This window comes from Pongo pygmaeus, chromosome 15 (genome assembly GCF_028885625.2).
Source record: "Pongo pygmaeus isolate AG05252 chromosome 15, NHGRI_mPonPyg2-v2.0_pri, whole genome shotgun sequence".
Lineage (NCBI taxonomy): Eukaryota > Metazoa > Chordata > Mammalia > Primates > Hominidae > Pongo > Pongo pygmaeus.
The window spans coordinates 21,948,730-21,973,752 of NC_072388.2; the positions used below are offsets into that span (position 1 = coordinate 21,948,730).

Here is a 25,023-nt window from a genome sequence, read left to right on the forward strand (position 1 = left end):
TTCCACCTACTTTACATTTAGCGATAGCCACTCACAACCTTTATCAAAAGGAAGAATCTCTAAATTCTTTGCTCTGCTTGTATAAAGAATAAAATAGTCCAGCTATCATGTCATTTCAGATTCAGCCAAACAAATACCAATTGATATTCATTAAAATAAGGCCTCCCTGTTAGATGATTGTTGTTCTTGGTGGCTTCTTTATATTTAAAGCAATCTCCAGCATGCCTCATTGCCTGATGGCCTGGGGTCTCTCAGGCCCTGCTGCAGCCATCTGCTTGCCTGGCCTGGAAATCAGTGTTGCAGGGCCAGGACCTGGCGAGGGGGTCGGGCACTGGGACCTAGTGGAACATGGCAAAAAGTCCAGGTCAAACAAGCACCTGTAAGAGGAGTATGTAGAGAAGCCCTTGAAGCTGGTCCTCAAAGCAGGAGGGAATCAAGTCACCCAGCTCTCCAAAGGCTTGGGCTTTTTAAAAATAAACTCAGGCTTATTTTAATGAATATCAACTGGCACCAAGGCAGGTTCTGGGGGAAGGAAAGGGGAGAAAACAGAGAGGAGTAAAGGAGGATGAAAGAAAGTGAGCTCGAGGCAGTGTGGAGAGGAGGCAGAGGAAGAGCTCCAGTGTCACTTCCCTGTGAGATTAGACCTGCCTGCTGAGAAGCCTCTCACAAGCTCTTCCACCAAGCAAGAAGTAGAACAGACACCTCTTCAAGAAGCTTCGAGTCAACAGATGAGACAATTGCAGAGAAAAGACCTAAGGGCTTTCTTTTCATTTCCTGTGACTGATTTTATTGCTCCTGGCTGCTTCATGATCATTAAACACCCAATGGATTTTAATACCATGAAAGAAAAGATCAACAACAATGACTACCAGCACATAGAAGAACTAAAGGATAACTTCAAACTAATGTGTACTAATGCCATGCTTTACAACAAACCAGAGGCCATTTATTATAAAGCTGCCAAAATGTTACTGCACTCAGGGATGAACATTCTTAGCCAGCAAAGAATTCAGAGCCTGAATTCTGAAGCAGGGCATAGACTTTATGGCAGACTTGCAAAAAATAAAATAATAATAATAATAATAAAAACAAGAACAACAACAAAAAAAACTCGAAAGCAGAAAGAGAACAGACACTTCGCAGAGCGGGGTGGACAGAAGCTGCTGGCCAAGAAAGCTGGAGATGCTGAAGCACAAGCCTTCAAAAGTCCCAGCAAAGACAATAGAAAGACAAAGTTATGCTTGAAAATTAGTTTAAAAGCAATAATTTAGAGAGAGAGCAGAACCAGGTTGACTGCATCGTTAAGGAATCTCAGGAAAGCTGACCAGGTGGCTTGTTAATAGTGCAAATTTGAAAGAAGAAAACCAGATGGAACCACCACCTTGGGACTTCCCCATCCTGTGGGTCCCATTGTAAGAGTCAGGCGATTGCCCTGTGAGACTGGGAATGACAACTGGAAGACTTCTGTCAGGAGTGAATACTTTGCAGGGGTTCAAAGAGGATAAATGAAACAAAGTAACTCTACTGTTATATTTGAACTATGAATCCTACAGTTCTTGTGCACTACATTATGACTCCACATTTGCAAATGTCAGCAAGGGTGATTCTGATTTAACCTATTCAAACTATGGGGAAGGCTGATCTTCCAGGTGCTTTCAGCATCCCTAAGGTTTTGGCCACATGCCAAGATTATCCATATGTTAGGTCATATAGTTTACTGAATGTTTTAACAAGAGGAGAACATTCCAGGACCCTATAAGAGCTGGAGATGTCATCGCTTGAAGATGAAGGTCATACTAGGATACTTGTCATGGCAAATGAAATGGAGATTACAGAAATAGAGCCAGCAGTGCGTTTGGACTCCAATACTCAGGACAGGCTCATAGCACTGAAAGCAGTAACAAACTTTGGCACTCCAGTTGAAGTTTTGAACTCTGAAAAAGCTGACATGTTCAAAAGAAACTTGACAAGACCACCAAATTGTTCAAGGAGCTCCAGGAAGCCCAGAATGAGCTTTTGAGCATCAGACTCCCTCCCAATATGATCTGTCTTTTGGGTCCCTCATATGGAGAAATGCATCTTTCTGAACAAGTGACCAATAATCTTAAAAAACATACACAGCATGTAACTCCACGTAATATTGTAAGCATGTATGGAGTTCAAAAAGCAATAGGGTTTCCATTCCTTGCCTTATTGTACAAAACAACTTTGTAGATTTAACGGAAGATTTTGAAGAACCTAAAAAGATTGATATTGCTGAGTGTAGACTTCATGGGATTTGAAGCCAACTGGTATTTGATTATATATTGTGTACATATTTTTTTTCATTCTTAACTTGGAAATGTTTTTCAGAAGATATTAAATATTTGTAAATTATGTTTCTAATTAAACTTTGGAATAATGAATTTTAATGTTCCAGAGTTTTGACTTGTATTGGGTAATAAAGCTGGACCTGGGACTCAAAAAAAGATGTGTTCACCCTCCCTCTCCTCTTTATCCATAATTACAATATTCAGTATGGAAAAGAAATTTTAAAAACAAGAAAATAATTCAAGAGAAGTTGTTAAATTTGGAGATCCAATTTCCAAATAAGAAGAGTTTCTAAAAGTGAAAAAACAGACAAAAGGATCAAAACCAATTCTCAGAGAAAACATTATTTTGGAAAAAAAAAAAAAACCAATTACAGAGAGTACTACCAAAGTCCCCCACAAAAATCAAGAGCAAAAAGCAACACCATAACACAGTTTCATAAAAATTTAAAGCCGTAAGGGGAAAGATAATTTTGCAAGTTTCCGGGCAAAAAAAAGTAGGTTATTTTCGCGGAGCTAAATTTCAAACTAGCTTTGACTTTTTTCACTGCAGTGAGCAATGCTGGATGACAATGTGATGACATCTTCTACAGAGGGGAAAAAGTGCAACTCAAGAATAATGGACCACATCATGCCATTTGTATAGGGAGGTAAGACAGAGATACTTGCAGACATGACCAATCTTAAACAAATGTGGCAGCAGGGGCTTCTTTTGAAAAAAATTGCTCACAGCTACAATGTATAGTATGCAAGAATAAATTTCTTAGAGAAAGAAATTTGAATGGATAATGGCTAAAAAGTGAAACTGTGAGAATTATTGATACCAACTATTGTTAAAGAAGTAAAAATAACTGTGGAAGAATTACTCCTGATACTGCAGTAATTATTTAAAATAAGACACAGAAAGTATAAAAGGAACATGAAGAGAAAATGTGAGAAATATCAAATTTAATTATGAATGGGAAATTGGATGTAGGGAATAGGAGATGCAGACAAAAAAAGTAACATCCTTTGTCTTTCTTGCAGGGAACTACAGCAGGCTTTTGATTAGGGAAAGAGAGAAATAGAATGCTTATAGAACATTTCAAGATATTTACTTGAGGCTTTAAAATAGATTTTTTTGTCTTCTAAAACACTTTAAAAGATAAAGGGAAAGGCTGGGCACAGTGGCTCACGCCTGTAATCCCAGCACTTTGGGAGGCCAAGGTGGGCAGATCATGAGGTCAGGAGATCGAGACCATCCTGGCTAACGCAGTGAAACCCCGTCGCTACTAAAAATACAAAAATTAGCTGGGTGTGGTTGTGGGCACCTGTAATCCCAGCTACTCGGGAGGCTGAGGCAGGAGAATGGTGTGAACCTGGGAGGCAGGGCTTGCACTGAGCCAAGATCATGCCACTGTACTCCAGCCTGGGCGACAGAGTGAGATTCCATCTAAAAAAAAAATATATATATATATATATAGTCCATATAACCAGAGACAATAAAGTTGCCTAATATATATTGAAAAAATTAACACCAAATGTACCAAACACTGGATCTCATAAATAATGTAAACCAACCATTAAAAGGCAGTTTCTGCCTAAACGAATAAACAAACTTAATACAAGAGATGCCAATTAGGTTAAAGTTATAAAGGTTCTAAAAGGTTAAAGTTAGAAAGGCTTATCCAATATAAGTCATTTAAAACAGCAAATAAGTAAATAATTACAAAACCAGGACATAAAAGTTGATAAAAATTAGTGTCAAATAAAAGAGTTAGAATAAAAGTTGATTAAGCATGATATAAAATTTTGATAATAAAAACTACCAATATTCAATTTAAATGGAACCATGAAAATGGATATTAGAAATGTGAAATTTTCTATTATGATATGATCTTTCATGTTATCAAGAACTGAATCAAGCACAACTAAAAATCAGTTTCTACTCTCATTTATCTATTATAGACTTTTTGTTGATCCTATAAGCAGGAACTGATTGTATAGTGATATGTATATTCTTGGCTATTAATATTTCTGCAAACTTGCAAACTAACTTAATACTATTGCAAGCATCAGGAGACAGCATACATAAAGGCTGCAATTGGGTAACATTGACCAGAGATGGTTAATCTTGATATTAACTATTAAAATATCATTGGATAATGATCACGAGACTTTGGTCAACTTGGTAAATATTTTCAAGAATTCTGGTTTAATGTAGCGTGATGGCAAAATGGACTTTATAGCTGGAAACAGCTTTTATGTATAATTATATAGGTACTAATTCTCTCATTTGCATTGATATTAAGGTAATATTGATATCAACTAATATTAATTGGGAAAACTGCCACTCATACACAGAATTTTTGTAGGGAAAGGGGACAGATAGAAGAATAATATACCCTCATAGGAACATTTCCCTTCATTTACAGAGATTACCAGAGAATTAGAGACACTGCAAAAGATTTTGATCCTGCTCTTCAAGTAAAAGACAGCTTTAATTTTAAAGGGTGGACAGCCTGAAAACCATCATTTATCAAGCCCTGAGGCATGTTCTGAAAGAAAGAGCGTGAAGAAAGGGAGCTGTCCAGGCTTTGCATGTCAAAGGGCCAAGTCTGTCCTGGGAAGAAGCTGCAGAGCTGATGCTACGATCAGGATGGTGTTTCTGCTTATGAATATTAATTTAGGCACTAAACCCCCTGGGAATTAATGTCTGTCCTTAGGAGGTATGTGTGTAGTCAATAGTCATGTAATGGATAATTAGGATTAATGAGACTACACAGAGAGCCTCACAATGACAGGAGCCTCTAAAAGGATGTGACTTGGAGGTGAATGCTCACCTGCACATTTCTACTAGACTTCCTGTGGAAGCCCTTGTGATTATTTTATATGGAATAATCTGACCTTTGGAAAGTGGACTGTAGGGCTATTACTGTGTCTCTCTGATATGGAAAGGAAAGGAGTTAGACCCTAGAGCCAGTTTTCTAACTAAGACTCAAAATCCAGAGGCAGTAAACAAACAAAGAACAACACACCACATACACACACGCGTGCGCGCACACACATACACAGAAACAAATTAGGATGCCTAGAAAAAATGGTTGGTTCCAGGGATGGGGCAAAAACAATATAAATTGTATTTTTAAATTTTCTTTCTTTTATATTCTGTGAAAGAAAGATTGAGGAATTATTACAAATTGAAGGACACTAAGAAGACAGGTCAACTGTGCAATATGTGGTCCTGGATTGGGTATTGGCTAGAAAAAGGACATCATTGAAAAACTGGTGAAATTTGAATAAACTATGTTATTTCATTAACAACATTGCATCACTGTCAATTTCTTGGTCTTGATAATTGTGCTATGCTTATGTAAAATGTTAACACCAGGGAAAGAAGTGAAGGGCATATGTAAACTCTCTGTACAATTTTTGCATTTTTTTCTGAAAGTTTAAAATCATTTCAAAATAAAAGTTAAAAGAAATCTAAAAGAATAAAATCCTCCTTGAAGTGGCTTTCTGAAACAATATTTATATATTAAGCACTTACATAAATGGGAAGAACAAGAAATTTTAAACTTTCTAAAATTTTTTTTTTACTTCTTATACTTTAAATATGTGGTTCTGTAAGAAAATTTTTTCTTGGTAAAGCTGTAACAGGAAAAAAGACTTAGTGAGCTTAATTAATAGCCTTGGTTATTACAAGAAGTAAGTATCTTATTAAAAACTTTAAAGTTTTAATATCTGCTATATAATGATGCAAGAAAAGAGATCATGTAATATTCCTAATTACGGTGTCCCTTTGGAAAAATTAGACTGGTTTAATAATTTTGATTTAAAAATAGCTCTATATCTTTCCCCACCTTCTACTATATAAAAATAATGTTAGCACAACATTTTGGTTTATGAAAGCCTTGGGTTTACTTTTTCATGAAAAGTTTAATTAATTTGAATTTTCTAAATTTCCTCTACTAGTTTTGCGGTTGAATGAACTAAAATAATTTTAAATTTATAAAATTGTAAAATTATGTGTTCAATTAAATAACTTGATAACATGTAGTCTTTATAAAAATAGGTTAATTTTTATAATTCTACAAAGGACTCAACATATTAACTTAAATTGCATTTTCTAGACCCTTAGTTAATTTTTAGTACTTGAGATAATATAAATTTGAGTTAACTAATAAATGATCTTTGGACAACATAATTTTAATATATCTGTGTTCTTATTTAATTCTTCACATAGTAGTGATCAATTACCATATTTAAAAAGATGTATAAATGTCTGGGTTAAAAATATATTTTTTATTAATAGACATTTGCCACCACAAGTTAGTATTGAAAGTAATCTTTTCTTATATCTTTCCTTTGTGTTCCTATCTGGAATGTAAAACAGTCTACATAACTTGATATATTTGATATGTGGAGACTGGAATTTGGGAAGACACAGAAGCATTTAAAACAGTACATGATGTCAAGAAGTCTGTATTAATTGATTGGAGACATTCAGGAGTAACATTATTTTTGTCTCTATTTTGCTTCATAGAATGTCAAAAAATAGACAAGTCCTCTATGTGAACATCAAAAGCCTCTTCTCCTGCAAACGGATGCGGTGCACCTTGTTGGTGAGGGAGGAAGTTGGTATAGCATCTGTAGAGAGCCATTCGGCAATATCTATTCTAACTGGTTTATTGAACATACTGGTGTTTGTGAGGTGCAAGCAGTAGAGAAAAAGCACATTATTTGCACACAACACTAACTTTCTTTCGTGCTACTTTGAATCTCCATTTTCTATGCTTTCATGAAATTGTGGGTAGATCTGATAGCTTTTCTGGTTAATTCCAGTTATTAGTGAATAGTCTCGCTTTCTGGGTATTAACAAATTTGGTCCAGTTTCATATCAAAGCTTTAATCTCAACCAATTTAATGCTTCTTCCCAACCCCTGGCTCAGTCCTCACCTAGGCTCAGAAACCTACAGCCCAGAAAAGATGTCCTGGTTGGCTTCTCACTATTTCTCCTTTAACTCTTTTCCTCTATTTCTGCTATGATTTGAGTGTGCCTCCTCCAAAATTCATGTCAAAACTTAGTATGTCCCCTCTGGAGAATGCAGCAACAAGGTGCCATCTTGGAGGGGAGAGCATCCCCCAACCAGACACCAAACCTGCTGGTGCCTTCATCTTGGACTTCCCAGTCTCTAGAACTGTGAGAAATAAATTTCTGTGGTTTACAAATTATTCATTCTGTGGCATTTTGTTATAGCACAGAAATGGACTGAGACACTTTCTCCTTTACTCACCTTGTGACCTCTGGTTCCCTGAAGTCTGGCACAGGGGGAGGAAGAGCAGCAAAGGGTGGAAATGATCTTTAGTGACTGAGACAGTTGTAATCTGGCTTTGATGCCCTCTGTGTGTGGCCAATGTCCAAGTGCTTGACTTTTTACGAGATGATGTTGAGGCTCACTGGAGACATTTACCCAAACTTCCTTACCCAGCCAACATGCCCTCCATTTAAAACTCCCACACTCAGACCTTGGCACCCTAGACCCCCCAGCCCAACACTTACAGCCTGTTTTTTGAGGGATACTTTTCTTTTTATTATTATTATTCTTATACTTTAAGTTCTAGGGTACATGTGCACAACGTGCAGGTTTGTTACATACGTATACATCTGCCATGTTGGTGTGCTGCACCCATTAACTCATCATTTACATTAGGTATATCTCCTAATACTATCCCTCCTTTCTCCCCCCACCCCATGACAAGCCCCGGTGTGTGATGTTCCCCATCCTGTGTCCAAATGTTCTCATTGTCCAATTCCCACCTATGAGTGAGAACATGCGGTGTTTGGTTTTCAGTCCTTGTGATAGTTTGCTCAGAATGACAGTTTCCAGCTTCATCCATGTGCCTGCGAAGGACATGAACTCATCCTTTTTTATGGCTGCATAGTATTCCATGGTGTATATGTGCCACATTTTCTTAATCCAGTCTATCATTGATGGACATTTGGGTTGGTTCCAAGTCTTTGCTATTGTGAATAGTGCCCCAATAAACATATGTGTGCATGAGTCTTTATAGCAGCATGATTTACAATCCTTTGGGTATATACCCAGTAATGGGATGGCTGGGTCAAATGGTATTTCTGGTTCTAGATCCTTGAGGAATTGCCACACTGTCTTCCACAATGGTTGAACTAGTTTACAGTCCCACCAACAGTGTAAAAGTGTTCCTATTTCTCCACATCCTCTCCAGCACCTGTTTTTTCCTGACTTTTTAATGATTGCCATTCTAACTGGTGTGAGATGGTATCTCATTGTGGTTTTGATTTGCATTTCTCTGATGGCCAGTGATGATGAGCATTTTTTCGTGTGTCTGTTGGCTGCATAAATGTCTTCTTTTGAGAAGTGTCTGTTCATATCCTTTGCCAACTTTTTGATGGGGTTGTTTGATTTTTTCTTGTAAATTTGTTGAAGTTCTTTGTAGATTCTGGATGTTAGCCCTTTGTCAGATGGGTAGATTGCAAACATTTTCTCCCATTCTGTAGGTTGCTTGTTCACACTGATGGTAGTTTCTTTTGCTGTGCAGAAGCTCTTTAGTTTAATTAGATCCCATTTGTCTATTCTGGCTTTTGTTGCCATTGCTTTTGGTGTTTTAGTCATGAAGTCCTTGCCCATGCCTATGTCGTGAATGGTATTGCCTAGGTTCTCTTCTAGGGATTTTATGGTTTTAGGTCTAACATTTAAGTCTTTAATCCAACTTGAATTAATTTTTGTATAAGGTGTAAGGAAGGGATCTAGTTTAAGCTTTCTACATATGGCTAGCCAGTTTTCCCAGCACCATTTATTAAATAGGGAATCCTTTCCCCATTTCTTGTTTTTGTGAGGTTTGTCAAGATCAGATGTTTGTAGATGTGTGGTATTATTTCTGAGGGCTCTGTTCTGTTGCATTCATCTATATCTCTGTTTTGGTACCAGCACCATGCTGTTTTGGTTACTGTAGCCTTGTGGTATAGTTTGAAGTTAGGTAGCATGATGCCTCCAGCTTTGTTCTTTTGGCTTAAGATTGTCTGGGCAATGTGGGGTCCTTTTTGGTTCCATATGAACTTTAAAGTAGTTTTTTCCAATTCTGTGAAGAAAGTCATTGGTAGCTTGATGGGGATGGCATTGAATCTATAAATTTCCTTGGGCAGTATGGCCGTTTTCACAATATAGATTCTTCCTATCCATGAGCATGGAATGTTCTTCCATTTGTTTGTGTCCTCTTTTATTTCATTGAGCAGTGGTTTGTAGTTCTCCTTGAAGAGGTCCTTCACCTCCCTTGTAAGTTGGATTCCTAGGTATTTTATTCTCTTTGAAGCAATTGTGAATGGGAGTTCACTCATGATTTGGCTTTCTGTTTGTTATTGGTGTATAGGAATGCTTGTGATTTCTGCACATTGATTTTGTATCCTGAGACTGCTGAGGTTGCTTATCAGCTTAAGGAGATTTTGGGCTGAGACGATGGGGTTTTCTAAGTATACAATCATGTCATCTGCAAACAGGGACAATTTGACTTCCTCTTTTCCTAATTGAATACCCTTTATTTCCTTCTCCTGTCTGATAGCCCTGGCCAGAACTTCCAACACTATGTCGAATAGGAGTGGTGAGAGAGGGCATCCCTGTCTTGTGCCAGTTTTCAAAGGGAATGCTTCCAGTTTTTGCCCATTCAGTATGATATTGGCTGTGGGTTTGTCATAAATAGCTCCTATTATTTTGAGATACATCCCAACAATACCTAGTTTTTTGAGAGTTTTTAGCATGAAGGGCTGTTGAATTTTGTCAAAGGCTTTTTCTGCATCTATTGAGATAATCATGTGGTTTTTTCTTTGGTTCTGTTTATATGCTGGATTACGTTTATTGATTTGCGTATGTTGAACCAGCCTTGCATCCCAGGGATGAAGCCCACTTGATCATGATGGATAAGCTTTTTGATGTGCTGCTGGATTCAGTTTGCCAGTGTTTTTTGAGGATTTTTGCATTGATGTTCATCAGGGATATTGGTTTAAAATTCTCTTTTTTTGTTGTGTCTCTGCCTGGCTTTGGTATCAGGATGATGCTGGCCTCATCAAATGAGTTAGGGAGGATTCCCTCTTTTTCTATTGATTGGAATATTTTCAGAAGTAATGGCACCAGCTCCTCCTTATAGCTCTGGTAGAGTTTGGCTGTGAATCTGTCAGGTCCTGGACTTTTTTTGGTTGGTAACCTATTAATTATTGCCTCAATTTCAGATACTGTTATTGGTCTATACAGGGATTCAACTTCTTCCTGGTTTAGTCTTGGGAGGGTGTGGATGTCCAGGAATTTATCCATTTCTTCTAGATTTTCTAGTTTATTTGTGTAGAGGTGTTTATAGTATTCTCTGATGGTAGTTTGTATTTCTGTGGGATGGGTGGTGATATCCCCTTTATCATTTTTTATTGGGTCTATTTGATTCTTCTCTCTTTTCTTCTTTATTAGTCTTGCTAGTGGTCTATCAATTTTGTTGATCTTTTCAAAAAACCAGCTCCTCAATTCATTGATCTCTTAAAGGGTTTTTTGTGTCCCTATCTCCTTCAGTTCTGCTCTGATGTTAGTTATTTCTTGTCTTCTAGCTTTTGAATGTGTTTGCTCTTGTTTCTCTAGTTCTTTTAATTGTGATGTTAGGGTGTCAATTTTGGATCTTTCCTGCTTTCTCTCGTGGGCATTTAGTGCTATAAATTTCCCTCTACACACTGCTTTAAATGTGTCCCAGAGATTCTGGTATGTTGTGTCTTTGTTCCTGTTGGTTTCAAAGAACATCTTTATTTCTGCCTTCATTTCATTATGTACCCAGTAGTCATTCAGGGCAGGTAGTTCAGTTTCCATGTATTTGAGTGGTTTTGAGTGAGATTCTTAATCCTGAGTTCTAGTTTGATTGCACTGTGGTCTGAGAGACAGTTTGTTGTAATTTCTGTTCTTTTACATTTGCTGAGGAGTGCTTTACTTCCAACTATGTGGTCAATTTTGGAATAAGTGTGATGTGGTGCTGAGAAGAATGTATATTCTGTTGATTTGGTGTGGAAAGTTCTGTAGATGTCTATTAGTTCTGCTTGGTGCAGAGCTGAGTTCAATTCCTGGGTATCCTTGTTAACTTTCAGTCTTGTTGATCTGTCTAATGCTGACAGTGGGGTGTTAAAGTCTCCCATTGTTATTGTGTGGCAGTCTAAGTCTCTTTGTAGGTCTCTAAAGACTTGATTTATGAATCTGGGTGCTCCTGTAGTGGGTGCATAAAAATTTAGGATAGTTAGCTCTTCTTGTTGAATTGATCTCTTTACCATTATGTAATGGCCTTCTTTGTCTCTTTTGATCTTTGTTGGTTTAAAGTCTGTTTTATCAGAGACTAGGATTGCAACCCCTGCTTTTTTTTTTTGTTTTCCATTTGCTTGGTAGATCTTCCTTCATCCCTTTATTTTGAGCCTATGTGTGTCTCTGCAGATGAGATGGGTCTCCTGAATACAGCACACTGATGGGTCTTGACTCTATCCAATTTGCCAGTCTGTGTCTTTTTATTGGAGCACTTAGCCCATTTACATTTAAGGTTAATATTGTTATGTGTGAATTTGATCCTGTCATTATGATGTTAGCTGGTTATTTTGCTCATTAGTTGATGCAGTTTCTTCCTAGCATCGATCGTCTTTACAATTTGGAATGTTTTTACAGTGGCTGGTACCAGTTTTTCCTTTCCATGTTTGGTGCTTCCTGCAGGAGCTCTTGTAAGGCAGGCTTGGAGGTGACAAAATCTCTCAGCATTTGCTTGTCTGTAAAGGATTTTATTTCTCCTTCACTTATGAAACTTAGTTTGGCTGGATATGAAATTCTGGGTTGAAAATTCTTTTCTTTAAGAATGTTGAATATTGGCCCCCACTCTCTTCTGGCTTATAGAGTTTCTGCCAAGAGATCAGCTGTTAGTCTGATGGGCTTCCCTTTGTGGGTAACTCAACCTTTCTCCCTGGCTGCCCTTCACATTTTTTCCTTCATTTCAACTTTGGTGAATCTGAAAAATATGTGTCTTGGAGTTGCTCTTCTCGAGGATTATTTTTGTGGCATTCTCTGTATTTCCTGAATTTGAATGTTGGCCTGCCTTTCTAGGTTGGGGAAGTTCTCCTGGATAATATTCTGAAGAGTGATTTCCAACTTGGTTCCATTCTCCCCGTCACCTTCAGGTACACCAATCAGACTTAGATTCGGTGTTTTCACATAGTCCTATATTTCTTGGAGGCTTCGTTCGTTTCTTTTTACTCTTTTTTCTCTAAACTTCTCTTCCTGCTTCATTTCATTCATTTGATCTTCAATCACTGATACCCTTTCTTCCAGTTGATCGAATCGGCTACTGAAGCTTGTGCATGCCTCATGCAGTTCTCATGCCATGGTTTTCAGCTCCATCAGGTCTTTTAAGGTCTTCTCTATGCGATTTATTTTAGTTAGCCATTCGTCTAATCTTTTTTCAAGGCTTTTAGCTTCTTTGCGATGGGTTCAAACATGCTCATTTAGCTCGGAGAAGTTTGTTATTACCGATCGTCTAAAGCCTTCTTCTCTCAACTGGTCAAAGTCATTATCCATCCGGCTTTGTTCCATTGCTGGTGAGGAGCTGCATTCCTTTGGAGGAGAGGAGGCACTTTGATTTCTAGAATTTTCAGCTTTTCTGCTCTGGTTTCTCCCCATCTTTGTGGTTTTATCTACCTTTGGTCTTTGATGATGGTGACATACAGATGGGGTTTTGGTGTGTATGTCCTTTCTGTTTGTTAGTTTTCCTTCTAACAGTCAGGACCCTCAGCTGCAGGTCTGTTGGAGTTTGCTGGACGTCCACTCCAGACCCTGTTTGCCTGGGTATCACCAGTGGAGGCTGCACAACAGCAAATATTGCAGAACAGCAAATGTAGCTGTCTGATCGTTCCTCTGGAAGCTTCGTCTCAGAGGGTCACCCAGCCATATGAGGTGTCAGTTAGCCCCTACTGGGAGGTGACTCCCAGTTAGGCTACTCAGAGGTCAGGGACCCACTTGAGGAGGCAGTCTGTCCATTCTCAGATCTCAAACTCTGTGCTGGGGGAACCACTGCTCTCTTCAAAGCTGTCAGATGGGGACCTTTAAGTCTGCAGAAGTTTCTGCTGCCTTTTGTTCAGCTATACCCTGCCCCAAGAGGTGGAGTCTACAGAGGCAGGTAGGCGTCATTGAACTGCAGTGGGCTCCACTTGGAGAGATACTTTTCAATTCCAGTTCCATTCCACAAGGACCACATCAGACCACAGGAACACTCATCCCATTACTGGAGGAGGTAAGGCTGCACCCATGCGTATTAAAACTATACCCGAGGGATTCTATTTAATGGAGGTGACCAATTGATGGCACAGGAAGAAATTGATGCGATTGAAAGAAGAATTTATTATGTATATTTCCTAAAAGAAGGGGACATGTCGCACCACCAAGACCACAGGGGAAATACCAGGTTTGGACAGGCAGAAGCAAGAGTGAGGGGAAGGCCTAGGCCACAGCCTTTGTTGAGGTTTCCATGGGAAAAGCAAGAAGGGCAGAGTAGGCAGTTTAGGATTGGCTATTTGAATAATTCCAGAGGGCTTTGAGGCATAGGGGTTGTCTCTAGTTGCCTGGTACCTGGCCTGGGATGATTTAGGGCAGGAGGGTGGTTTAGCTTGGTATGTGAATTAGATATGGAGGTGGTTGGGTCTATAGACTTAGGATTTGTTGGTTTGCAATGAAAGATGTGCTTGTAGGCAAGTTGTTATTATCTTTAGGAATTAGCAAACCCTGGGAGGCAGTTCTCTCACTGGGTCTATCAGGGCTGCGAATACTAGAGCATTAAAAATACAGAATATAAGGAAAATCTAATTAGTATAATTGGACCTGTAGTGCCAAATAGACAAACACAGAATCTAAAAAAACACAGAACACCATGGCAGCCTCTTCTCACTCTGCTCACAGAGGGAGCTTTGTCACAGACTGTGGCCTTTAGACTGCTTTCCTCGTAGTGACTTAAATACTAGTTTCTGTATCCCCAAATTTCAAGGGAAACATGACAAGTTCTCTGGGTGACTCTTAAGAAACCCCTCATTTGGCTTAACCTAAGAGGAAAACAAGCTCTAAAAAGGAGAAACAGTATGTGGCTCTGACAACTCTCCAGTCTCTCATGCTCTAGAGAAACCCTGTCTTCTAATGTTCTACCTCTCCATGAACTCTTAGTCTTCTCTTATGTAACCTGGAGGCAGAGGAGAGGCTAAAGGTGGAAAGAAAACAGGTATTAATGTCTCTTTGCATGTCCCAAATAGGTGATTCATCACTTAGAGTTTGGTCTTTGAGGCCTTTGCTGAAAATCTAAGACAGGAAAAGTAATATCTAATATCCTATTATGTCATCAGAATTTAAAAATGCACATTTCTTTGGGCACAGCAATTCTTCTTCTCTGCATTTGTCTTATGGATACACACATACATATACAGAAAGATATATGTACACAGATATTCATTGCAACTGTATTTGTTAAAGCAAGAGTTTGGAAACAATATGAATGTCTCTTGATAGGGGATGTATTTTGGTGCATCCATTCAATAAAATACTATGTAGGCATAAAAAGAAAGAGGCAGCTTTAATTTACTGATATAGTATAATTTCCAAGATAGATCTTTAAGTGGAAAAAGCAAGGCAATAACATGCAAAAATGTACCCCATAAACAGTCTGTGTGTATGAGTCTTTGCTAGTAAATGCACAAAATATCTTTGGAAAAATAAATTAAAATTTGGTGACAGAGTTTGTCTCTAAGAGGAAAAACTAGGGAGTGGGTGGAAAGCAGACATATTTTTCACTGTATATGCTTTATGTTTGAATTTTTTTTACCATGTACATCTATTAATCTTCCAAAATGCAAATTAATAGCTTTCCCTTCTGTACCCTGCCTAGCTACCCCTTGTAAGGTTCTGCACTCTATTTAGGAACAGAGGTTTTCCTTGTGATTTCTGTCTATTTTCCTACCCTAGTTACCAGGGCTGATTAATGTAGAAGGAAGTCCCAAAGTCCATTTTTTCCTTCTGCCAAAAAGCCTAGGTTTTAGGACAACTAGAATTACCCAGCTGGTGGGTACCCCTGGTGCCTTCCATAGTTCTACAAAACTGTGTACCCCTAAATTGCCCTCCCCCACAAGACCTATCATTCCAGAAGGCAAAGAGAAGGAAAGAAAATGGAGAAAGCGCTTGTAATTGGTTTCAAGAATTTCCAAACTTTCTGGCTCCAGACCTGGGTTATTGTCCATTGGTGACTTTACTGTAGGTTCTTGCTATTAGGATACTCTTTTCCTCCTTTCTTCAGAAAGAAAGTCGATGGGTGGGGAAACAGAATATGATACCAACCCTTGGTTCTTGTCCTATCTCTACTTTGAGTTAGCTGTGAGACCTTGTCAGTAGTGGTTATAATAGCACATTGGCACTGAAGCTCACCCTGACTCAACATGCCATGTATCCTACATGCATTACTCACCTAATCCTCCCAGTGACCCCATGAAATAGTGACTGCTATTAATTTGGTTTTATAGATAAATTAACTCTCTCACCCAAGGCCATACAGCAGAGCTAGGACTCTAAACCCTGACTGCAGAATATCTGGGACAATTTGCTCAACTCTCTTATATTCTCATCCCTTAATCATAAGATACAGAGATGAAACAAAGCTTCCATGGCCCTTCCCAGCTCAAGTTATGGCAAGACTTTAATGCTATGACTGCCTAGAGCCTGGACTTTGTCTCCCTTCTCTGTCACCTGAAACCTCCCAAATATTAGATCTGAGGCTTTTCTGCTCAGCCCAGAAACCCTAATGGCCTAGCCCAAGACTTCATGGCTCTGCCACTTCCTTCTGTGCTTCTGATTTGGAAAGCCTGGCACCCCAACTCAGCTTGCTTGTCAATAGTGATCAACAATCCTTTCAAGTGTCTTAGTAAACATCTGTTCCCTTTCCCCACAAAGGCCGAGGCACAACTCCACACTCTCCTCATGTCCTTCACTCACCCCATCCCATGGCCCCCACACTTTCTGAGACCAAGGTTCATGGAGATATATGAGAGGTCTTCAAAAACTTCATGGAAATGAGTATTATGAAAACACTATGCATAGGTTTCAAAAATTTTTTGTACCAAAATAAACTAAGTTGTTATAACATCTGAAAGGGATCTAGTTTGAGGTACTAAAAAAAAATAAGACATTAGTTTGAGAAGAGTCCCCATCAGAGCATCATGAATGCTGTTAAAATTAAAGCCAAAACAAACCTCAAATTTATGGTGAAGTTTGTGTGGAAGAATGACAACTTATGAAAACTTTATAGGGAAAATGCCTCAAGGAAATTAGCAGTTTACAAATGGATAACCTGTTTTAAGAAGAGGCAAGAGGATGTGGAAAATGAAGGCCACAGTGGCAGACCATCCACATCAATTAGTGAGGAAAAATTTATCTTGTTCATGCCCTAATTGAAGAAGACTGTGATTAACAGTAGAAACAATAGCCAACACTATAGGCATCTCAATTAGTTCAGCTAACACAATTCTGACTGAAAAGTTAAAATTGAGCAAACTTTCCACTTGATAGGTACCAAAACTGTTGTGCCCAGATCAGCTACAAATAAGAGCAGAAACTTCAGTGGAAATTATCCAAGTGAGATCAAGTGAGGTCAAGATCCTGAGGCATTTATTCAAAGAACTGTAACAGGAGATGAAGCATGGCTTTCCTGGTACTGTCTTGAAGACAAAGCACAATCAAAGCAATGGCTACCAAGAGAAGGAAGTGGTCCGGTCAAAGCAAAAGTGGACCAGTCAAGAATAAAGGTCATGGCAACAATTTTTTGGTATGCTCAAGGCATTTTGCTTGTTGACTTTCTGTAGGACCAAAAACCAATAACACCTGCTTTTTATGGGAGTGTTTTGAGAACGTTAGCCAAAGCTTTAGCAGAATAATAACCAGGAAAGCTTCATCAGAGTCCTTCTCCAACATAACAATGCTCCTGATTATTCCGCTCATCAAACAAGGGCAATTTTGCAAGAGTTTCAATGGGAAGTCATTAGGCACCCAGCTTACAGTACTGATTTGGCTCCTTCTGACTTATTTTTGTTTCCCAATCTTAAAATCTTTAAAGGGCATCAATTTTTCTTCAGCTGATGGTGTAAAAGACTGTATTGACATGGTTAAATTCCCAGGATGATTGCTTCTTTAGAGATGGACTAAATGACTGATATCATTGCTTACAAAAAATGTCTTGAACCTGATGGAGCTATGTCAAGAAATAAAGTTTTAATTTTTTTATTGTTATCTTTTTTGGAATTTTTATATATATATATATATTTTAATCTTCTAATCCCTTTTTTCCACAAGCTTTTTGAGGTCCCCTCATATAAGGCAATGAGGCAATGCCGTGTAAAGTGCTTCAAGTTTCTTTTCCTTTCAATCTTCTCTGTGAATTTCTGTGATTCCCAAGGCAGAATCAGGTGCTCCTTCCTCTATGACATATGGCCCCTCTTCATTTGTAAGGAAGACCCTAGGGATTTTTATATCATAGTATTATTACTTATCATTGTATTATAACTGTTTGTCTTCACCAGATTATGAAATTGAGGGTCACGTTTATCAAACACAGGGTCATGTTTATCTTTCTAGCTCCAGCAAATTACCACAGAGCCTGACACACACACCATAGTCTCCATGAATATGGCAAAATTTTTGCAGGATAAAAACTTAGTATTATATGTGTTTTAGAAAGATCATTCTGACAGCAACATGGAGGATGAAATGAGAGGAGTGAAATGTCAGACAGGGAGAACAGTTAAGAGGCCATAACCCAGGCCCCAAATAGCTGGGATCTGAATCAGGGTAGGGAGAGCAGAGGGTAGATACAATTGGGCAATTCTTGGAACCAATTTGATATTGAGGGTGACGGAGGCGGAGCTTTATATATTGTAGTTCCTGGTTTGGGCAAATGGATAGATGCTGTTGCCACTGATTGAGATAAGAAATAGCTAATTGACAATAAAATATCAAGCTCCATTTTAGTCAGGTTGATTTTGAGGTAAATTTTTCAGTAGATAGTTGGCTATTTGGATTTAAAACAGAGAGGAGAGGTTTGGGTTAACAATATATTTGGGATGCACCAGGATCTACAAAAATCATACCCTTAAGAATTTCAAGACAGAAGAAAACAAAATTATTAGTAAGAGATGACAGTATTTGATGAAAAAAATATATATGCCCTTAGGAAACATAGTTTTCTGTGTTGCCCTTTCCTCCTTTATTGAACTGTGTTCCATTTCTACCAGAGTACAGCATAAACCATCTAAACACTATGGGAAATGGTTGTGTCTTCTATGAAATATGTTTTCAAGGACCCACGTTGCAATTCCCTTAGCTGGATAGGGGATGTCAAACAGCAAACCAGAGCCCTGATGAATACGGCACTTTCTACTAGAGATTCAAAGAATCTTTCTCACAAAAAGGAAAGAAACCAGATTCTATTAGACCAAGTTGAACCCTGACACTGAAGGGATTTTTCTGTCTATAAAGGTGAAGAAAAAGAAAGAATATTTTAAATAATTCTTAAGAGGTGGTGTGGTTACTTTTTTTTTTTTTTTTTTTTTTTTTTTTAGGTTTTTAGGAGTCTTGCTCTTGTTGCCCAGGCTGGAGTGCAGTGGCATGATCTTGGCTCATTGCAACCTCCACCTCCCAGGCTCAAGCAATTCTCCTGCCTCAGCCTCTCAAGTAGCCGAGATTACAAGTGCCTGCCATCACACCCAGCTAATTTTTGTATTTTTAGTAGAGGCAGGGTTTTACCATGTTGGCCAGGCTGGTCTTGAACTCCTGAACTCAAGTGATCTGCCTTGGCCTCCCAAAGTGCTGGGATTACAGGTGTGAGCCACCATGTCCAGCTGATTACTTTTTAATAATAACACAAGATAGCAGCCAGCAGGTTATCCCAGAGAGTTTGTGTGTCTGGACTGCTGCAGGCTTTTTAATTTACTCAAATAATTTAAATTTCAGTCCTAGTAAATCTAAAATTAGGTATATCATTCAAAAGTTGCTAGAATGAATGTTTCCATCAGCTAGTGAGATCTTGGTTCTGGTGCAGGACAGCTCAGAGTATTTGCTTCTGGTCACAATGGACCATCAAAGAAAATGTCCATGACCTACAAACATTTTCTTGCATGTGCAGACAAGAATACTTGAATTTCCAGAACCCAAATATAAGGGAGTAAAACAAACAGCAAGGCACATAAGCATTTGCATTTTTACACTAAAATCTATTTATCTCTCTATCCTTAACAAATGGAAATCATCAGTTAAGAGGAAAAGAATCCTGAATATCTAAGAACACTAATAAAATTGCAGAATTTTGAAGAACAAAGAAATGATGAATTATGGACTCTTTGTCATGAATCACGGATAAACTGCTAAAAATTAAATAATCTTTTGGAGCTGTTTGTAAAAATTTGGGGACAAAGCCTAAGAAGTATTTATTTATAAACTTTAAACAGCTAGCCAACAGGCATCACCTGAATTTTATTACTACAATGTCAGTAGACAAAGCAACCAAACTGGATATAAAGGAGACTCTGATACACCAACAGATGATGATTTTGATGGAAAGCAAAATGCAACAACAAATGGATATTGTTAAATTACTGGGAGAGGAAATTTCCAAAGCAGATCATTTTACTAGTGGTTCAGAACAGAATAAACAACAATGCCTTGAAAGAAATTGCAAATATTGTGCTTTGGACAAATGCTTAAATTGCACTCCAAGAAATAAAGGCTCTAGGATAATTTCTATTTAAGTTGTAAGCTTCTCTTAAGGCCTTATGGAGAACCTTCATGAATTGTTGGTGTAAGCTGACGTCCATGGCATGTGGGTACAAAACCAGTCAGTGCTACCTTATTGAGATATTTTACTACCAAAACATTTCTCCCTCTAAAACAGTGACCTCCCCACCTTTCTGGCACCAGGGACCAGTTTCATGGAAGACAATTTTTCCACGGACTGGGGAGGTGGTGGGGGTATGGTTTCCAGATGAAACTGTTCCACCTCAGACCATCAGGCATTAGTTAGATTCTCATAAGGAGTGTGCATCCTAGATCCCTTGCATGTGCAGTTCACAGTTCACAATAGGGTTTGCACTCCTATGAGAATGTAATGCCTCTGCTGATCTGACAGGAGGCAGAGCTCAGGCGGTAATGCTGCAATGCTTGCTTGCCTGTTAGTCACCTCCTGCTATGTGGCCCGGTTCCTAACAGGCATTAGACCAGTACAGGTCCTTGGCCTGGGGGTTGGCGACACCCTGCTCTAAAAGACGAACATGGTCTCCATCTTGTTACATTTTGTAGACATAGAAAACTTTTTTGGTATGTTTGTTTAATTTTACAAAAAAATTAAAGGTTTAAAACTAAACATATTATTTTGCAACTCATTTACATAGTTTTCTGTTCTACAGATACCTTGAGTTACTAAACCTTTCATCCATTGTTAGATTTTCAGGTTGTTTCTATATATATATTTGCACATTTCTGTAGGATAAATTCTGAAAAGAGAGGTTGCCGACATCAATATATTAGTCATATAAGTTTTGGCACAAAATAATCGAGTAATATTTGCTTTAAATACTTGAAAGATTTTGGATTTGAAATACTCTTTATTTATTAAAAAATCTGTGTTGTTATAAATACAAGTAGTTTTATTTGATTCCCACACTCTGGCTTTGATTAATAAAGAATTATATAAACTTTCTAATTATGTGCTCAGAAATATATAAAATATAAATTTTGATTTTATTTTTCTTTAAGAAGTATAAAACAAGACATAGTGATGTAGATATGATTTGTCATTTGGTATTGTGCTTTTAGTCTGTTATTTTTTGTGTTTAAATAAGAAAGGAAGAAATAATAGGTTTAATTATAGAAGCATTATATTAAATAATTCTCCAATGAGGAGTTATAAAAAACTCTAATCATATTTCTGAATTGAAAATCTTAAACATTTTTTTCTCCAACTTTAATTTGCAGAAGCAGTAACAGGTGATTCAAAAATAAGTAAATACATTCAGAAGAGATACAGACCCAGAGCTGCAGGCATTTCGTGTTTAAACAAAAACTAACAATATTGTTGGCTGTTTCTCATCAATAATAATGAAATTACTTTCTGTAATTAAAATATGTTATCCTATAGTAAATTTGAAAAATGCATCTATTTGTGGTTATAAAAAGATAACTTTTCTAATATACATGAAAGCAGATTCTGAAGAAATTATGTGAGGTAGTAGGCATGTGAATGTTACCGGCAGAGTAAAAATATTCACTTGCTTAAATTAATCTTTCCTTGTACAGTAAATGCATATGTGAAATCGTTATTTCATTTACAAATCTCAATAAGTAAGATAGAAGGGTTGAACTTTTAAATGGAAGAAATCTCATAGTAAAAGTTTTACTTTTAAAATATTCAAAACTTATGCATGCCAAAAACCATAAATGATAAAATAGTATGATATTCGTGTAGAAATAGAAAAGTTGAACCATCAGAACAGATGAGAGAGTCTAGAAACGAACCCAGTGTATATGTGAATCCAATACATTATTAAGGAGGCATTTAAATCAATGAGGAAAGAATGGATTATTTATTTGGGGAAACTGACCACTGAATGGGCAATCAATAAAATTAGGTCTTTACCTCACATCATATGCACAAATAACTTTAAATGGATTAAATATTTAAATAAAAAAAATAAAATCAGAGTGGTAGGTCAAAGCACAGGAAAGCATTTCTATAATCATGAAACAGGCAAACAATTTCTTTTTTTCTTAACTTTTAGCTTAAGTTCAGGGGTACATGTGCAGGTTTGTTATATGGAGAAACTCATGTCACAGGGGTTTGTTGTACAGATTATTTTTTTTCACCCAGGTACTAAACCTAGTACCCAATAGCTATTTTTTCTCATCCTCTCCCTCATCCCATCCTCCATTTTCCAGCAGGCCCCAGTGTCTCTTGTTCCCCTCTTTGTATCTATGTGTTCTCATCATTTAGCTCCCACTTATAAGTGAGAACATGTGGTATTTGGTTTTCTGTTCCTACATTAGTTTGCTAAGGATAATGGCCTCCAGCTCAGTCTACGTTTCTCCAAAGGACATAAACGTGTTCTTTTTTATGATTGCATAGTATTCCATGGTGTATATGTACCACATCTTCTTTATCCAGTCTACCATTGATGGGCATTTGGTTGATTCCATGTCTTTGCTATTGTGAATAGTGTCAGGCAAGGAATGTCTAACTTAAGCCCCCAAAACCACAAACAAAAGATCTATTGATTTGATTATAATCAAACTTAAAATTTTAGCATAGCAGAAAATACACAGGTGAAGTAAAAAGACAAATCACCAACTTGTAACAATGTGTTAGCTACTATTTCCACATAGGGAAGTCAAAGCCTACTCTCATTAGTGCTTACAGCAAGCTACAAGGAGACATGCCAACTCATTCCAGATTCTGTGCCACACATATTTACAGGGTGTGTGTTAGGTGCCAGCCACGCTCCAAGGCACTAATGATACACACCTTGTTAAGACATTGAGCTTTATGGTGAGAGCAGGAGGGCATTGTTAAAGTGTTTTAAGGAGTTCAGAAAAGTTCATGCTCAGATTTAAATTTTAGTTATTTTATTTTATTTTATTTTAATGAGATTGTGTTTCACTCTGTCGCCAAGGCTGGAGTACAGTGGCGCGATCTCAGCTCACTGCAACCTCTCCTTCCCGGGCTAAAGCAATTCTCATGCCTCAGCCTCCCTAGTAGCAGGGATTACAGGCACACACCACTAGGCCTGTCTAATTTTTGTATTTTTAGCAGATATTGGGTTTCAGCATGTTGCTCAGGCTGGTCTCGAACTCCTGGGCTCAAACAAGCCACCCACCTTGACCTCCCAAAGTGCTGGGATTACAGATGTGAGTCACCATGTCCGGCCCAGATTTGAATTTTAGAACAGTTGTGCTGGCTGTGGAGTAGAGAACCAACTGGAGGGGTGGTTGGGTAAGCAGATTTGGAGGTAGAAAAACCAGGTGGGATGCTGTGGCAATAACGAAGGTGGAGATGATAGTGACCTGATCTAATTACGGGATGTGAGGATGAGGAGAGAAAGTAGACTAGACAAGACTTTGTGAATTGCATATGGGGGTTGAAGTACATGCAGAAATAAAATACCATGCACAAGTTTCTATCTTGAGCAACTGTGAGAAAATGGTGCCATTTCACTAAAATAAGGAGGCCAGGCAGAGGAGAGGAGCGTAGAGGGAATAGGAGTTCAGGTGTTGCCATGTTGAGTTGTCAATGCCATGAAACATCCAAGGGGAGAAGTCCAGAGCATAGCTGGATCTGCAGTTTAGTAGAACAATCTGAGCTGGAGAGCTGTGTATCCCAAGTGTCTCAGGCTGTAGCATCCAGGGAGAATAGATTTAGTCCCATCACTGTTATTTCCCAAATTTCATGTGTTCAGACATAACACCTATATGATTATAGAAAGTCTAGTCTGCTGTACCAGCTCTCTCCAAGAATCCTCCTAGAATACTTCTAAATGTCCAGGAATGGAATCTATCCTTTCTTTTTTAGGTTAGAACTGCTCCTGTCACTCTTACCATACATATGTTTGGCTGAGCTGGGAAAGTACAACATGCAATGCTAGTGAAACTGGGAGCACCGAGGGCCATACCACTCCACTGGTCACACTCAGCCTGTGGTGGGGTATTTGAGCATGTCTGTTTCAGTGTCCACAGCCCCTCTCCTATAGCATACACTCTGGGAAGGTGATCAGATTCCGATGAGTTTCCATGTCACCTGCTGCCCTCCTCCTCCTAGACCCAGCCCTGCCCTCTGATATTAGTCACCAGTGCTGATCCTAGTTCTCTTTGCCTCTGGCCCTTACATTGAACTCTCTTCAGGGTTCCTTGATGTCCGTCCCAGCAACCTCCCTCCTCCAAGTCTTCCTCAGCCATCAGACATTTTTCTATATATCTGAAGTGCAGGGACCTTTCAGCCCTTGTGGAAATAAGTAGCTGTGGATAGGTAGGGGGAGAAATGTCATTTGATCTCCTTCACCTGATTCCAGTTGTTGCTGGAAAAAGACTTTGTTATATATTCAATCCTGCAATGCCCTTGTCTAAGATGAAGCCCTGCTTTAAACATGATGAACCTTCAAAAGCCTCGTTCATGACCCTATACATTCTGGCAGGGGTCTATCTTTACAAACTTCCATCAACACCATCTTCCACTCTGTTCATGTGTCTGGTTATGGAAGGCCTCATCCTGCCATGTCTGTTCCTCTGAGTCTTATCTGCCTCTCAGGGACTGTCTAGATGCTGTGGCAAGCAGCCATATGAAAAATCAAACTCTCTCATTCCAGAGACCCATCGCACTTTGAACTTTTGGTATAACCCTCTTCTTTTATTCTTGCCACAAATATTCATGGAACAAAATTACTGAAATGCAATATGAGTAATGGTGAGGAGCACTGGAGTAACACTGTCTGGATCTATCCTAGATTTGCCACTGACTAGTTGTATAAGCTCTGGCAAGTTACTTCATCTTTCTGTGCTTCAGTTTCCTGTTATATAAAAATAGCGATAATGATAGCACCTCCCTCTTAGGGTTATTATGATCATTAAGTCGATTTATTCAT

At 38.4% G+C, this 25,023-nt stretch overlaps 1 pseudogene; it reads left to right on the forward strand.

Moving 5' to 3' along the window:
• The first annotated feature begins 236 nt into the window (after positions 1-236).
• On the forward strand, positions 237-2,282 carry LOC129013237 (bromodomain-containing protein 7-like; annotated as a pseudogene).
• Positions 2,283-25,023: the final 22,741 nt, after the last annotated feature.